This window comes from Diabrotica undecimpunctata, unplaced genomic scaffold, assembly GCF_040954645.1.
Source record: "Diabrotica undecimpunctata isolate CICGRU unplaced genomic scaffold, icDiaUnde3 ctg00000929.1, whole genome shotgun sequence".
NCBI lineage: Eukaryota > Metazoa > Arthropoda > Insecta > Coleoptera > Chrysomelidae > Diabrotica > Diabrotica undecimpunctata.
The window spans coordinates 30,487-46,585 of NW_027312029.1; the positions used below are offsets into that span (position 1 = coordinate 30,487).

The 16,099-nt window shown below is 32.0% G+C and overlaps 1 protein-coding gene across 1 annotated transcript in view; it reads left to right on the forward strand.

The window, feature by feature from the left end:
• Window positions 1-16,099, forward strand: part of LOC140431453 (chorion peroxidase-like) — a gene marked incomplete at both ends in the record, with an annotated part of 51,303 nt that overhangs the window by 21,917 nt on the left and 13,287 nt on the right. The gene's annotated exons all lie outside the window — the stretch shown is intronic.

Genomic DNA, 16,099 nt, shown 5'->3' on the forward strand with positions numbered 1-16,099 from the left:
TTATAAACCACTGAAAAGTTAGTTTTAGTAAGAGCAGATTTTAATCGGCACTTTATCAACTAAACGCAGGGTTGGAATCTCGAATTAAACTTTAAAATGTGGAGAAACTTTAAAATGTGTTACCACACTTTGACAGTTATTTCAAAAAGACGCCCAAACTTTATTTGTGCATGATTGTGTTATACTTATATCTTTGTAAAGATATTTTCTAATTATATTTCTGCCTATTTTTATATGTATACCACCATTTTATAGTTGTTGGTGTATCTTTATTACTTGTGTTGCATTCAGCAGCGTCGTAATTGTGTTGTTGTTTAATATATTCTTATTGTTTCATGTATGTATTTTATTTGTCGACTCCTAACAAAGTTCCCTGATATATTTGCTTTTTACCTTTAAATATAACTATACCTTTGACCAGTAGAAAGATCAGGCTTATTAAGTTTCGTAGGTAAGTAAGTGTAATACCTTATATATTTATTTTTTGTTTATGTAGAGTGTTGAGCAAATTTATTCAATAATTAACTGTGATATCTTTTCTTGGGGTTGGTCTCAGAACCTAAACATCTTTCCTTATCTCTTTTCTTTTCTAAGGTTTCTTAATTTTCTCCTTAAACCCCAAAAAATTAAGTGGCGCCCTGTTCCCTATCTTGTCTTATCTTTGGTAATTTTACCCATCTATCTTTTTGTTTATTTCTGTATCTTTTTCTAATACCTCCTATCGTATCTTTACTTATTTCGTCCGTTGGACCCATTCCTGGTTCCAAAAGCTAGTTTCGAACCCACGACTCGCTCTCCACCAACCATCTGGCTGCCGTCCGCAGTGTCTCCATTGGTGACCTTTCTAGCACCATCCAAAAAAGGTTTCCGAGGTTACAATATATATACACGATATACAAGTTACTTAATTTAATTCAGTCCCAATCTTTGCTAGTTTGTCAGCTATTTCATTTCCCTCGATATCATTACGTCCAGGAATCCAATATAATATAATATCTTTCCCATATTTATTTAAATAGTATAGTTTCTTTTTTACTTACAAGACTCTGTAGTCCTTTGTTGCAGTTATCATATTTTTATTAATTTTGTCTATAGCGCTATGAAGATTATCTTAATTTTGAGTTTATAATGTATTGTTGACAGATTTCTATCATTGAAGTTAAAGGTGGGTCGTAGTAGGTATTATGAAATGAAATTTACACGTTTTTACTTTTCATTTAATGTCTGTCCTTTGTTAGTTATTTTTATGTAGTTTTTAATTTAAACCTACTTAGAGTAACTGTATGACTAGAAACGAATTGATCGAGAGTAGTGAATCGATGTGACGATCCGCTATTCTATGATGCTACTCGTGACGACGCCACCTTGTGGATTTAGTTTTGTGACGCTCGCCTCAGTATTACTATTATTATTATTATTTAAAAATACAAAGTGCTGAGCAGCTAAGACTGTTAGCTAAAATACTTCTTTGCGTAAAAACACACAATAATTATTTTGCCTTTTTCTGTCCTGTGAAAGAGTAATGTTACATTAATAGTATATCATAGATCTCGTCAAGTATATACTAAAAATATAGAGGTCTGACTATAATAAAGAGCCCACTGGTAGAGATACAGAGCTTGAAAAAAGTATTTGAAAACAAAAGTTTTCAGTGTTTTAATGTTAAAAAGTATTTTTTTTTCGGATTTTATTTTCGCTGAAAATATACAAGGATCCTTATGTGTTTACTTAATAATAAATAATTAATTTTAAACTTCCATTTATTTTTAATTATCTACGAAGCTTATAAATTAACCCTGTACTTATTAAAGTATCATGAACTGCATGACCATAGTCGCTGAAAATAGAAGATTGCGAATAGGGGAATATACCCGCTGAATAATTCCAAAAAGTTTCGCTCGTTATTTTGTACGTGACTGGGTTTAATAATCTATTACAATCTTTAATCTTGGGTTTTTAAGTTACGGTATATAGTTAATGTTTATTGTAATAACGCTGTTCTGTCATAAAGTGCTCATCTGTTGGTTGATATATCTAGGAATTTCGATATTGCTTCGTAGACTTAAATATGTATAAATATGAGAAAAACATACTTTATGCTTTTAACATTACCAAATTAAATTGTCCACCAAAAGATTTTAATTTTTAATATATTTTCTAATTATAATATAGTAAAACTTGGATAATTTGAATCTTAGGGGACCGATAAAAAATTAAAATTAACCAAAAATTCGAATTAAATAATATCTACAGAAACATCTGCAAGCGATATAGCCCAGTCTGGTTATGCAAAAATCATCGATTTCACGCCAAAATTTTTCGCAGCTATCTGAAGCTTTTAAGACATAGGTGGGGGTTACTAGATGACGAATAGATGAAAAGGTACTCGTATTTTTACCTTGCTTTTTTTTTAAACAATAATTTATGGTCAAAATTTGATTTTTTGTCTATAAGTTTTTTTTTCCTGACCATTGACCATTTTTTATAGCTTGCAAATGTTTTACATGGTATTCTTGGCCGAATTTTGTTGGCTCATTTTTCTCGGTTGACAAAATTCGGGCAAGAATAGGAACGAAAACAGCTACCAGCGATAAAATCAACTATTGTTGATTTTTATTAGCCCAGTCTGGTTAAAAAAAAAAGGGTCGAAAAATGTTTCTAGATGACGAATATATTATGAAAAGGTACTCGTATTTTTACCTTGCGTTTTTTTAAACAATAATCTATGGTTACAATTTGATTTTTTGTCTATAATAAGTTTTTTCCCTTATATTTTAAATAAACAATATTTATATCATTTTTTATACCAAAAATATCTTTATTTTCCCGTTTTTTCAATTAAAATTGATAAATAATTTACGGAGATATTTGCAAAAAAATTTTTTTTGCACTAATTTATTAATTTATTTATTTTTTCATTAACAAAATAAAATGTTAATAATACATTTGAATATCGATGAATTACCGTCTTTTAAATTTGTGCGAAATTTCTCCCCAATCGGTCAAATATTTTAAAAGTTATCCCTAAGGCTAATTATTTAAACTATTGAACTTGCCCTATGAATGATGCTAGACACATTTAGCAAGTTTCATAGGATTCTTTAAGACTTAAACTATCTCAGAAGTTAAATGCATATTACGTTTTCATCGAAATTATTTGCAAAATAAACGTTTGTAAAAGAGGTATGTTTTATACTTATAAACAATTGTAATAACTTCTATATTTTTCAAGCTACCGACTTGTACGTACAAAAATTGAATAGCTGGTAAAAAAACTTACTTTAAAAAAAACCTTGTATGATCAATAGGAACGAAGTTAGCCACTATTTTTTTTAAAGCACATCTCTATTGTTTAAAAACATTAAGAAGTAAAATTTGCACAAATTTTGAATGTAGATCTAAACTTTATAATCAAACTTATACCTATAAAATTCATCCGATTTTTTGAAATTTACAGCCTTTCAAAACGAAGGTACTTTCGAAAGATCGACGTAGGAAAGTGGAGGGGAAACTGTTCCAGCTCCACGCTCTAAAATTTCCTCAGTCTCGGTGCAGTGGCTATAGAAAACAATATATTTATACTTTTTTGAGTAAAATATTTTGTGTATTTTGAACAAAAAAGTTTTAAGTAAACGTATTTAGTTACTTTTTGATTGAAAATTGTAAGTAATATTTAAAACTATTGAATGAATGAATAATATTAGTTATAATAAATAATTATAAAGAAAAAACACAACGATACACTTTCTTTAAACGATTTAAGATACTTACAATTCAGCAGAAATATCAGTAAATATCTTTTAAACTAGAAACTCTGCCACAAACTGAAGGTTCAGCCTTCAGCCAGGTTTACTATCAATTACAAATGTGGTTGGGTAATAAGTTAGATGCTTGTGCCTATGGTTGGAGACAAAGTGTCACTGGTTTTGAACCAATTCATACTCTAGATAATTTAATTCCCGAAAAGACATTAAAGCACATTACATGCAAATGCACTACAGGTTGCAAAACTACTAGATGTAGGTGCAGAAAACGTGGTTTGAATTGTACGAACTTGTGCATTAATTGTACTGAGGAAGAAGTAGAGGAGAAAATATGCTGCAACCTCGGTACAGTTACGTTTGACGACGACAGTGATTCTGAAAATGTATATTTAAAGACTGATTTAATAAGTGAAGACGAACCACCTGCAACAAAAAGGTTCAGAGCTGACAGTAAAGTCGAATGAATTAACCAAATTTTAACTTTTAATCCAATGTATGTAAAGAAAATTAAAAAAGTAAAGTTCAATAAACATTGCAAAATTTAATAAAACAGGTGATGAAAAAATCGACTTATTTTATCAAAGCAGTAACGCAGATTATTAACACATTAAAAATGCAAACAATTATAATTAATAAAAGGAATATAATAATATACTGTGTAAAAAATTACCTGTAATTTAATTTATAAAATACATAAGTATTATTGCATCATTGAAATAAAAAAAAAATATAATATGTTGATTTTGCGGGATTTTCTGAGATTTTCGGGGGGGGGGGGGTGAAAATTATGTCATCACTATTCATATCACTATTAATATTAATATCCAGCCAAATTAAAAAAAAAAGTAAGTTTTTATGGTGAATTTCAAACGGACTCAATATTTCCGAGGTTTCCCATATTTTCCGGCCAGTGAAAACTATGTAGTTATTCATAGTTACTACTCCAGAATAAAAAAAGAGGTTTCCAGCTACAATGGAAGCTATGATAATTTAAATTGTTCCTACGTGTTTCAATTTAAAGTTCCGATGTCGAAAAAAAAAGGAGCTAAAACAGTTATCCTCTCCACTTTCCTATGTCGATCTTTCGAAAGTCCCTTCGTTTCGAAGGGCTGTAAGTTTCGAAAAATTGGATGAATATTATAAGTTTCAATATAAAGTTTTTATTTTCATTCAATAACTCAAAGAATATAGAGTACAGGGTGTTTTTTAACGAGAAGCAACTTGATTGTAATGTTTCTTAGTTGGTTACTCAAGTAGATTAAACATTAGTTATTGGAAAATTTGAAAGATTTTGATTACAACTTTTTTTTTGATAATTATTTATGCAAATTTTACTTCTTAATGTTTATAAACAATGGAGATACGATTTTTAAAAAAATCGTCGCTAACTACGTTCCTATTGGTCATAGAAGGTTTTTTTTGTGTGAGTTTTTTTACCAGCTATCCAATGGTTGTACGTACAAGTCTGTAGCTTAAAAAATATAAAAGTTATTATAATTGTTTATAAGTAAAAAACATACCTCTTTTTCAAACGTTTATTTTGTAAATAATCTCGACGAAAACGGAATATGCATTTAACTTTAGTTTAGGTCTTAAAGAATCTTATGAAATTTGCTTAATGTGTCTAGCATCATTCATAGGGCAAGTTCAATAGTTTAAATAATTAGCCTCAGGGATAAATAAATTAAATAAATTTTAAACTATTTGACCGATCGGGGGAAAATTTCGCACAAATTTAAAAGAAGGTAATTCCTCGATGTTTAAATGCATTAATAACATTTTATTTTGTTAATAAAAAATTAATACAATTTATATATTAGTGCAAAAAAACTGCTTTTTTGCAAATATGTATCTCGTAAATTATTTATGAATTTTAATTGAAAAAACGGGAAAATAAAGATATTCTTGATATAAAAAAATAATATAAATATTGTTTATTTAAAATATAAGGGAAAAAACTTATAGACAAAAAATCAAATTGTGATCATAGATTATTGTTTAAAAAAACGCAGGTAAAAATACGAGTACCTTTTCATATATTCGTCATCTAGAAACATTTTTCGACCCTTTTTTTTTAATTATAATGGGCTAATAAAAATCAACAATAGTTGACCGTTTTTGTCGCTGGTAGATATTTTCGTTCCTATTCTTGCCCGAATTTTGACAACCGAGAAAATTGAGCCAATAAAATTCGGCCAAGAATACCATGTAAAACCTTTGCAAGCTATAAAAAATGGTCAATTATTGTTTATTTTTATCATTTGCATTCTAATTGGTATTTTCGGCCAATTCTTGGCCTAAAAAATCAAACAATAAAACAATTTGTCTTAAAAAATTTATTAAAAATTAGAATATTTGTTACAATTAACGAAAAAAGACAGATTTGAATTTTTCCAAAGAAATCCGAAATTTTTAGCTGCTTTTTAGAATTTAGCTTCTCGGTAATGACAAAAGATTCTACGATATTCAGTGAACTAAAAATGGAGTGATTTACGTCATTTTTACTTTCAAAGTACCGTCTAAGTTGTTTAATATGGTTTGTTGCTTCGGCCGCACTCGGAAAATGTATTTCCCCCGCAACTGATGACGCGTCGTCTTCATCACTCTTTTGTTTTTATGACTGATCTTAACCCTAGAAGCCCGATTTTTATTAAATTAAAAAAACAGGATTTTTGTGAAATTTATTTATTTTAGTATATCCTAAAAATAAATTCAGTCAAAATAAACAATGCTGATCCTGAAGTATATCCTGCGGGATGTGGTATTCTCAAGATACCAGCAGGAACATAGCGTAACAAAAAATTAAATGAGAAATAAAAGCCAGGTAGCACTTCTTTCTTCCTATTTTTCCTTTCGTTTTGCATGGAACGTTGCAAAACAATTTTTGTCGTGTTTGAGACAAAGTCCGACACTGCAAGATGAACATTTCTACTGTGTTCTGCTAACATTTGCTGTCGTGCTGCAGTTTTCACTTCCCAAAGAAGTAAGTCTTTGGGTCATATGATAAGACTTTGAATGGCGCAGTTCCAAGGTAATATGCCTTTTGAATTTACTCACTGGTTTTCCTGCTGATGGTCTTTGCCTTGGAAGCCTTTAGATTGGCTTCCAAGTTAAAATAGAATAAACGCGTTTACGACGCAAGCATCTACAAAATAAAAAAATATTCTTTGCCACCACTTGTGTGATTTACGATTAACCTCATAAAGATAAAGATAAAGACTTTTCACCATGTCAAATTTGTCAAACATATCCCATATGTGAGTTGTAGAGCACTACCATTTGTTAACCTTAAATCTCATTCAGAGTAGCGTCTTTTTGTCTTCTCTTTACAACTTCGTTTACTGCTGAATTTTGCTGCAGTTTTAAACTCTGGTAAATCCTTTCTTTTTTGAACGGTTCCACTTGCGTAATTTCCGAAGATCTCTGAACATCAACACAGTTAAAATAGTTGTCAAAGAATACTCGGTGGTGTTTATTTACTAAGACCGTTGTTGAATCCTATACGACTCGTTGTCTTAAGTTTTTTTTACTGGAATGTACTGGAATGGGCATGTACTGTCGGATGCTGCTTCGACCTTTGAATCGTATCATACACTCATCAATCGCTCGAAACTTATTGTGGATTCAGTGCTGCAAGAAACGTTTCCGTGAGTTTGGCCAGTAGAGGTCGCACTTTGTAAAGTTTATCAAATTCGGTATCAGTTTTTTTTTTGGCTGCAGTGTATTATCAACCAGATTTAAATTGCCTAGTAACCAAGCGAATCTGTTACGTGACGTAGCCGAACTGATAAAAGGGTCTCGTAATTCATCACGTGATGACCAATAATCTCTGTAACTAGGTATCCATTAATAAATTTACCCCAAGAACATCCTCCGTGTTTTTGAACGTAATATAGATTGGTTAAAAGAAAAACGTTTAATCAGTGTGTTTTGTCAGTGTTAACTTACGGTGCGGAAACGTTGACCATGACAAGGAGAACAGTTCAAAAGATCCGTGTGTGTCAAAGGGCGATGGAGCGTGCTATGTTGGGCGTTTCACTACGAGAAAAGATCCCAAATCGCCAGCTACGACAAAGAACAGGAGTGGCTGATGCAGTAGAGAGAGTAGCAATACTGAAATGGAACTAGGCAGGTCACGTGGCTCGAATGACAGATAATAGATGGACAAAGCGGATACTGGAATGGAGACCAAGAGATGATGCCTACCGAAGCAGAGGTCGTCCAGCAACACGTTGGACTGACGATCTAAAACGTTGTCATAGGAATTGGATGCAAGAGGCACAAGATCGAAATAGATGGAAAATTATGAGGGAGACCTATGTCCAGCAGTGGATAAGCGAAGATTGAATGATGATGATGATGATGATAGATTGGTTTGAAATATAATTAGGTGAATTAGATCCTCAGAAAATAGTTCCAAAAACGCATCTGTCGGGTTCTCTACAAAATTTAGAATGTTTGGGCCTGTAGTTTCCATAAAGTGATTTGTTTGTGTTATATAATTTTCATTTTGGGTCCAAAATATAGAGTTATCTCACTTTACTAGCCGTACTGCTAGCGGTACAACCTCTTTACCATCAGATTTAGATTCTTGATTATTTGGAGTATTGATTGATTCATCTTGATTGTTAATTTGGTCTTCAAACACCACGATGTCCATATTTTCAATATCAAAGACATCCTCATTATTTGGTTGTCGAAATTCATCAACATCTATATTATCTCATAAGACGCTTTCAATATCAAAAACAATTGACTTCTGATCACTTGGAATTTTATCCAATAAGGCGTCATCCTCGTTTTATGACATATTTTCCAAATACCTGAAGTTTCACTTTTGATTTTGCATATTGGCAGAATTTATATAGAAAGTGCCCTGTGGTCGTGCCAGAATATCACATAAAAGTTCTGAATCTATTTTCTTGTGGCATTTTAAATTAATTACTATTTAAATGGGAATAAGCCACAATTAAAGGTTAAAATACGTTTGTTGACGAATAAAATATATACGATTTCCGAAGTGGAAATTGAGACGTCAATAAACGTATTTTAACCTTTAATTGTGGCTTATTCCCATTTAAATAGTAATTAATCACATAAAAGAGATCTACAAAAAATTAAAATTTATTCATGCAAATAACAGCACTTAGTGTAAAACAGACTTTAAAAATATCACTTACCCGTAATTTTTGTAATTAATAATAATTGAATAAACAAGAAAACAATTAAAATATGTCGCTCAGCCAACACTGAATGTCCGCGTGTGTGCTTGACTAATTATGTATTATGTTATCCAGTCAATGTCATTTAATCAAATCGGTTGTAAACTGGTTAGACATTTAAAATATAATATACCAATTTTACATACTAGTATGACTGTAAAACTGCTTGGAAGTTTAAAAGAAACATTTGTAAAGGTGGTTTTCTCAGCATACCAACATTCGTCAAATAGTTAAGCACTTCAGCGATGATCTTTGCATCATATATCTCACCACATACTGTAACAACTTCATCCACGTCGACAAAATCTTCATAAGAGATGACATGATCAGAAATGACGTCCTTCCAACCGTTAACTGAAAGCAGCTCTTCTTTTAAAGTGTCGTTAGCGTTTTCTGTGTTCTCCGTTTTTACAAAACCAGTTTTTTTGAAACAGGGATTGATTATTTTAGGGGTCACTTTGTCCCAAGCTTTCTTACACATTCGAGAGGCTTGAAGAATGTCTAACTTTATTTAAATTGAGTAACAATTTTCCGTCAATATATTTTCAACCAAAAAACGTCTGTAAAAATGTTTAGGATTTTTTACGATGACGTGGTCCATAGGCTGGAGAACTGAAGTCATATTGGCAGGAAAAAAACAACTTTTACATTTTCTATCAGTGAGATAGAATAGTATGCCGTGTCAATAAACAAAATAACTTTCTTTCATGAATTTTTTGTCTAATTTCATCAGCTATTTCTCGAAAAGATCATTAGTCATCTAAGCTCTTGCGCTGTTTATATATTCCACTGGTTTTTACTTGACGCTTTTAAAACAACGCGGATTGACAATCATCAGTAGAGGCAGCCTTTCTGATCCGTCCATGTTTGCACCAATTAGGAGAGTGACCCTTTCTTTGCAAAGTTGTTCTCCATATCATGTTTTGTTTTCAAATGCTAGTGTTTTGTCAAGAGTATTTTATTTGTCAATTTAAAAAACAGATCTGTCTCGTCAACATTGAAGATGTTTCTTTCATCTATATCCTCAATCCTCTCCTCCAAATTTTATTTTCCATTGGTTGGCTTCTTGTTGATTAACCTCTCCAATTTCTCCACAAATGTATTTGAATGAAATTTTTCACGGGAATCTTTATATCCCTGGCTCTTTTAAACCATTTTAAAACACAACTGTCTAAATTTGGATTTTCTGGCTCCCTTAAACATTTTTGGTATTTATTGTACTCACAATTTTTGCTTTATTATTCAAGTAGGTGGATAATGTGTTAGGAGGAATTCCAAAGTACTGGGCAATCTCAGATTTTTTCTTCGTCCCCTTTTCTACTTCTTTAATTTCCGCTATTTTTTCCGATAACGTTAAAGTTGTGTATGTACAAAACTTATCATACGACATCTTCGATCAAAACGCAGTGACATACTGACTTGATTGCGGTGATTGTAACGCCAACGCATCTCAACTGAAGGGGTGTGGGTGTGTCGTGAAGGAAGAATGTAGGTGCGAGGTACTGGTAAAATGTACAATGGCCTTGACTGCCTTAAAACAAGTGGCGCGACAAAAATTGTATAGACAAATTTTTAAGGTAAAGTCATGCCAATAATATTTCTCAAAAAAAAATTTATTTTTTTTTATTATTTTATGAAATACAGCCCAATGGTAACTCAATCTTTTTTGCAAAATTTTTGCAAAACGGAGGTAACTTAGGAATGTAAACTTTTTTATTTCATAAAAGGGATTTTTATCTACCTATTCCCCAAATTTTGATACTAGATTTTTTTTTGATCATGGTGTTCTTTGATCACTGTAGGTAAGCAAATTTTCTTAAATATAACAAGTTTTTTCAGTTTTCTGTACATCTAAAATGTAGTTTTTCTGCTTTGATGTATACAGATATTAGAATAAAGTAATCACAAAAATATTTCACAACTATTCTTCTACGACAAAAATGATGATCGAATCCAACACTAAGAATTGCCGTGAATCATTCAATAGGTTACCGATGAATCCTTTGAAATAGGTAAAAAGTAAAAGAGCGTCATCATAGAAAGGTTCATTAATTATTTAACGGTGGTACCATGACCACATCTTTGTGATCATTTCCGTACATTAATTGATGTCAGAAAATTATTGTTATGATAAAACTAACGCAAATCAACCCACGCGCGATCATAAACCGCGACAGGTCATGGCTAAAGTTGGAAATTTTAAACGAAGAATCGTTTGATATGTTTTCTTTGACATTCTCTCAGACAAAACGAAAATATCTTGTTAACATATTCATTGAACTTTTGTCATATTTTATTTCATTCCAGGGTTTAGGTATGTACTGCCAGTTTTGGAATCAAAATTCGTCCCATTTTTGAAGTGGCCATCAATCAAAAATTTTTCATTTAGATTTTTATATTCTATTATATTCGTTATATATATATATATATATATATATATATATATATATATATATATATATATATATATATATATATATATATATATTCAGGAATTCTACAGTATTTACTGCCTTCCTCACTCAACCGTTTTCATCTCTCTCTGTTGTCCCATTCTCCATCGTTTGGGCCTCTCTTACTCATGTCGTCGTCTACTTCGTTCCTCCAGTATTTTCGGGGTCGTCCTCTTTTCCTCCTTCCTATGGGGCTCCATTCGGTTATTCTCTTTATCCATCTGCTGCCGCTAGTTCTTCTTACATGTCCATTCCACTTTATTATTTTTTGTTCTATATGTTAGTATGTTTGTTTCTATTGATCTTCTTTGCTTTATTTCGTTATTACTTCTCCTATCCATTTTTGTTATTCTGCAGCATCTTTGCAGACATTCCGTCTCTGTTGCTACTATCTTACTGCTATATTCGTTGTTATCTAGTAATTTTTTATCTAGTAATTATGGAAAGTAACTAAATTATCTAATATTTTTTAGCGATATCTTGTTACTATAGCAGTAATTATAGCAGTTCTTCATATATAAGATATGTTTAAATCTAAATGAGATTATTTTTATAGGAATTTATTTACTTTTCTAAAGAAATTACTTCTTTTCCTCTAGTAACATCTTTTCTTCTCAAAAAAAGTAAACACAAATCTCGCTAGATTTTTTTATGTCTACACCAAGTTCTGTAGTCACTATATACCGTCCATAGAAGGAGGATAGTGGAACGCCCACACTGACTATATTGATAGAGTGAGTATGTGAAAAATAAAGTATCAGCCATAAACCAAAGAAAATAAGACCAGAAAATGTCAATAAAAAAATTCTGGTCCTTTAAGTTTATATAAAGGACACTTCTTTAGTAAAAAATAACAAGAATGGCTAAAAAACCTAGAAATAAGTCCCGAATGATACCTTATACATAAAAAGGACAGCAAAGATATTCATCTAATCCTTGAAATTTACTGTATATTTTTTCTTACAAATATTTTCTAATTTATAATTTTATGACAAGAAAATGTTTAAAATGTGTGGTGTTTTTAACACATGGTTTGTTATTTTAGTTTTTTGGCCTTACTGGCAATTTTTCTTTTCCCCATATTTGGGTAAGACTTCCCGAAACGCTACTATGGAGAACTACACTCAACTAAATAGATTCCTACTTATTCATCTATCATCTACGTTTAATTATAACCACGCTACAACAAGATGTTTTTTTAACTCCATGAAGACTACAATCAATTCAACTGCAGCAGACCAACCATATACTTTGCCATAAGTATTATTTGCTCATTTTGTACAGCCAGCTTCAGGCAAGATTTGTATTATAATAATAACATTAAATCTATTTTTAATGTATAATAAATATGATCAGTTATTATGCCAGAGACTGGAGATAGTCGATGCCCAAAACTATTGACTCCCAGCCTTAGTTGGAGTTATATTTCAATCCAATATTAAACGCCTATTTAATCATCTTCTTGTGGCTGAACCATTGTTAAATAATTTCCTTACTAATTGATTTTTATGGTGAATGGTACGTTCATTTTGTGACTCCGGGGCTCGATGCATTTTTTCTCTGATGAAAGGAATCTTTAAGTCGTAGTCAAGTGTTTAATGGTGCATGCACTATGGATCTTAGCACTTTGGACTAAAATCTTTGGATGATATTCAGCGACGTTGGCTTTTCACAGCCCCATAGGTGTAGTCGGTAGAACCAGATAGGTTTGAGTATGACTTTATGAAGAAAAATTTTGTTTTATATGTTGAGTTTTGATTTACGTCCAAGGAGCCAATACATTTGCCGGAATTTTAAGTGGAGCTATCTTCTTTTGACCTGAATACGTTTCTTCCAAGTGAGACGTTGGTCAAGATGGAGTCCAAGGTATCTAGCGTCTGTTACTGTTGGTATTTATACATTGTCTATTTATATAGGTGGGAATGTATTGTGGGGGTTGATAAATGTTATTTGATTTGAATAAAAGCGATTAGAAACAATTGTATTATTATTAGTCTTCGGTGTATCGGCTGCGTAGAGTGAGAAAAGCAGCGGCTCCACAGTACTACCCTTCGGGACTCCAGAGTTAATAGGACAGAGGTTGGATTGTTGGTCTTTCAATTTTACAAAAATATATTTCTTTGATATATAGGATTTTAGTAGAAGGTAATAGAGACTGGATAGTGCTATTTTACTTTGTAAACAGGCCTCTGTGCCAGACTTTTTTACTATATCTAGGAATATAACGTTGTATAATTTCTTGCCTTCAGAACTTTTTGACATTTCATTTATATTTCGATGGACTTGTTGTTTAGTGGAGTGATTTTCCGAAAACCAAACTAATGTTTTGGTAGTAATGTTAGACATTCTGCGTCTATTCTTTGTAGCAGCAATTTTTAAAAATTTTGTTACTATTAGAAGTAGACTGATGGGTCGATAAAATATTAGTTTATATTGGGCTCTATTCCTGGCTTAAGAATCATAATGGTTTCAGCAAATTTCTGTATTTTTGGAAAGTATGATTAGCTTAACATGAGGTTAAATATCATTGTTAATATGGTAATGGTCTGGCGAGGAAGTTGTTTTAGAACTTGTCCACCCGACTCAAGAAATGCCCAACCTAGGGCATTTTTTGAGTCGAGTTTGTTTATTTCTTTATTGACTTCTATTCGCTCCGTGCGTGACCATGGTAGGGGTACCTTGAAACATGACATGAAATATGACAAAATTGGACCTACCTTTTTACGCATAAATTTTATCAAAAATGTGTGCAAATACATGTTGCGTATTTAATTGTGCTAATAATAGCAAAAATAGTAAGTGTAGTTTTTATAGGTTCCCAAAGATTACATATAAATTAGATAAAAGAAAAAGATGGATCCGTGCTATTAATATGAAAAAGTAAATATCACATAACTTCATTTTTATGTAATTGAAATAGGAAAAATTTAAATAATTTACCTTAAACGATATTTTATAAGGCTTGAAGCTAACTGCAGAGTGCCTGATGACTTTAGCTTTTATATCATAACTTTTACTATTACTGTTTTTAATTATATGCTCTTTCACGTGAAAAACTTGATTTGCCAGTACTAGATTTTTCCATTTCTTTTCCGTCTGGGGTTGAAAAGATATATTATGATGAATTTTGAGAAACCCAGTTTTTAATACTACATTTATTTTGTACATAAACTGAAAAAATATAATTAAAAAGTTAATTTTAATAATTGTCAATTTTGCATGTATTTAACAATGTTAAACATGTGTTATATCTTTAACCTGAAAATTGGTAGGTCCAAAACTGTCAGATGAAGGCGGTAGGTCTCGCGTCTGTCACGCACGGAGCGAATAGTAATTAATTCTTCTTCTTCTTCTGGTTCCTATCCGTTTCGGATGTTGGAAATCATATTGGCAATCATGACCTTGCTCGCTGCGGCTCGAAACAGCTCCGTTGAGGTTTTCTTAAACCATGTTCTTAAATTCCGCAGCCATGATATTCTCCTTCTACCGGGTCCTCGCTTACCTTTGACTTTACCTTGCAATATAGACTGCAGCAGGGAGTAACGGTGCTGATTTCTCATAACGTCTCCCAGATATTGCAATTTTATGCGTTTGATCGTAAACACAATCTCTGGTTCCTTCTTCATTTTTTCTAGAACTTCCTTGTTCGTGATCCTTGCTGTCCATGATATTCTCAGCATTCTTCTATAAAGCCACATGTCAAATGCTTCAAGTTTTTTAATAGTGGTGTCTGTAAGCGTCCATGCCTCCGCCCCGTACAACAACAGAGAGAAAACATAGCATCTCAAATGTCTCATTTTTGTATCTAGGGATATGTTGTGACTTTTGAAGATGGCGCTCATTTTGTTAAAGACCGTTCTTGCCTTTCCTATGCGGCACTTTATTTCCTGTACATTGCTCCACTGTTCGTTTACAATAGTTCCCAGGTAGCAATACTGTTTTACTCGCTCTATCTGCGTCTCATTAATGTAAAGATGAGCCCCATTTATACTCTCCTTGCTGATAATCATTTGTTTCGTTTTGTGGGTATTAATGTTTAGTCCGTACTGTTGACTGTACTCGTTTATTCTGTCCATTAGCCTCTGAAGTCCCTCTAAACTATCTGCTATCACCATGGTGTCGTCGGCATATCTAACATTGTTTACTCTTTCACCATTTAGAAGGATGCCTTCGTCTATTCCGTAAAGAGCCTCGTTAAAAATTTTCTCTGAGTACATATTAAATATCAACGGCGATAGGATACATCCCTGTCTAACTCCGCGTAGTATTTTTATGTGATCTGTTTCTTCTCCGTTAATTTTCATGTAATTTCAGTAATTAATTATCCAATACTAATGTAAATAAGTAAGCACAAAGCACTGAGCCCTGATGCAATTATACTTTTACATGAACTTAATCCTTCTCTTTACGCCTGTTAGTAACACTGAATGTTATTCCTTAGATCGAACAAGGTAAGATAAGGCGAGATAGTAGGGCGAATTCTAAGGTCTTCGAAAAGAGACAGGATATGAACTGAAGAAGTCAGGAAAAGCATGGGAATAAAAGGTACAATATTGAATGACATACAAAAGACGCTCAGTAATCTTTTGACTTCCAGATCAGATGCCAAACATTTTTGAACATGAAGTCTAATTTTGTTGCGGAAAAGTATCATAAAGAA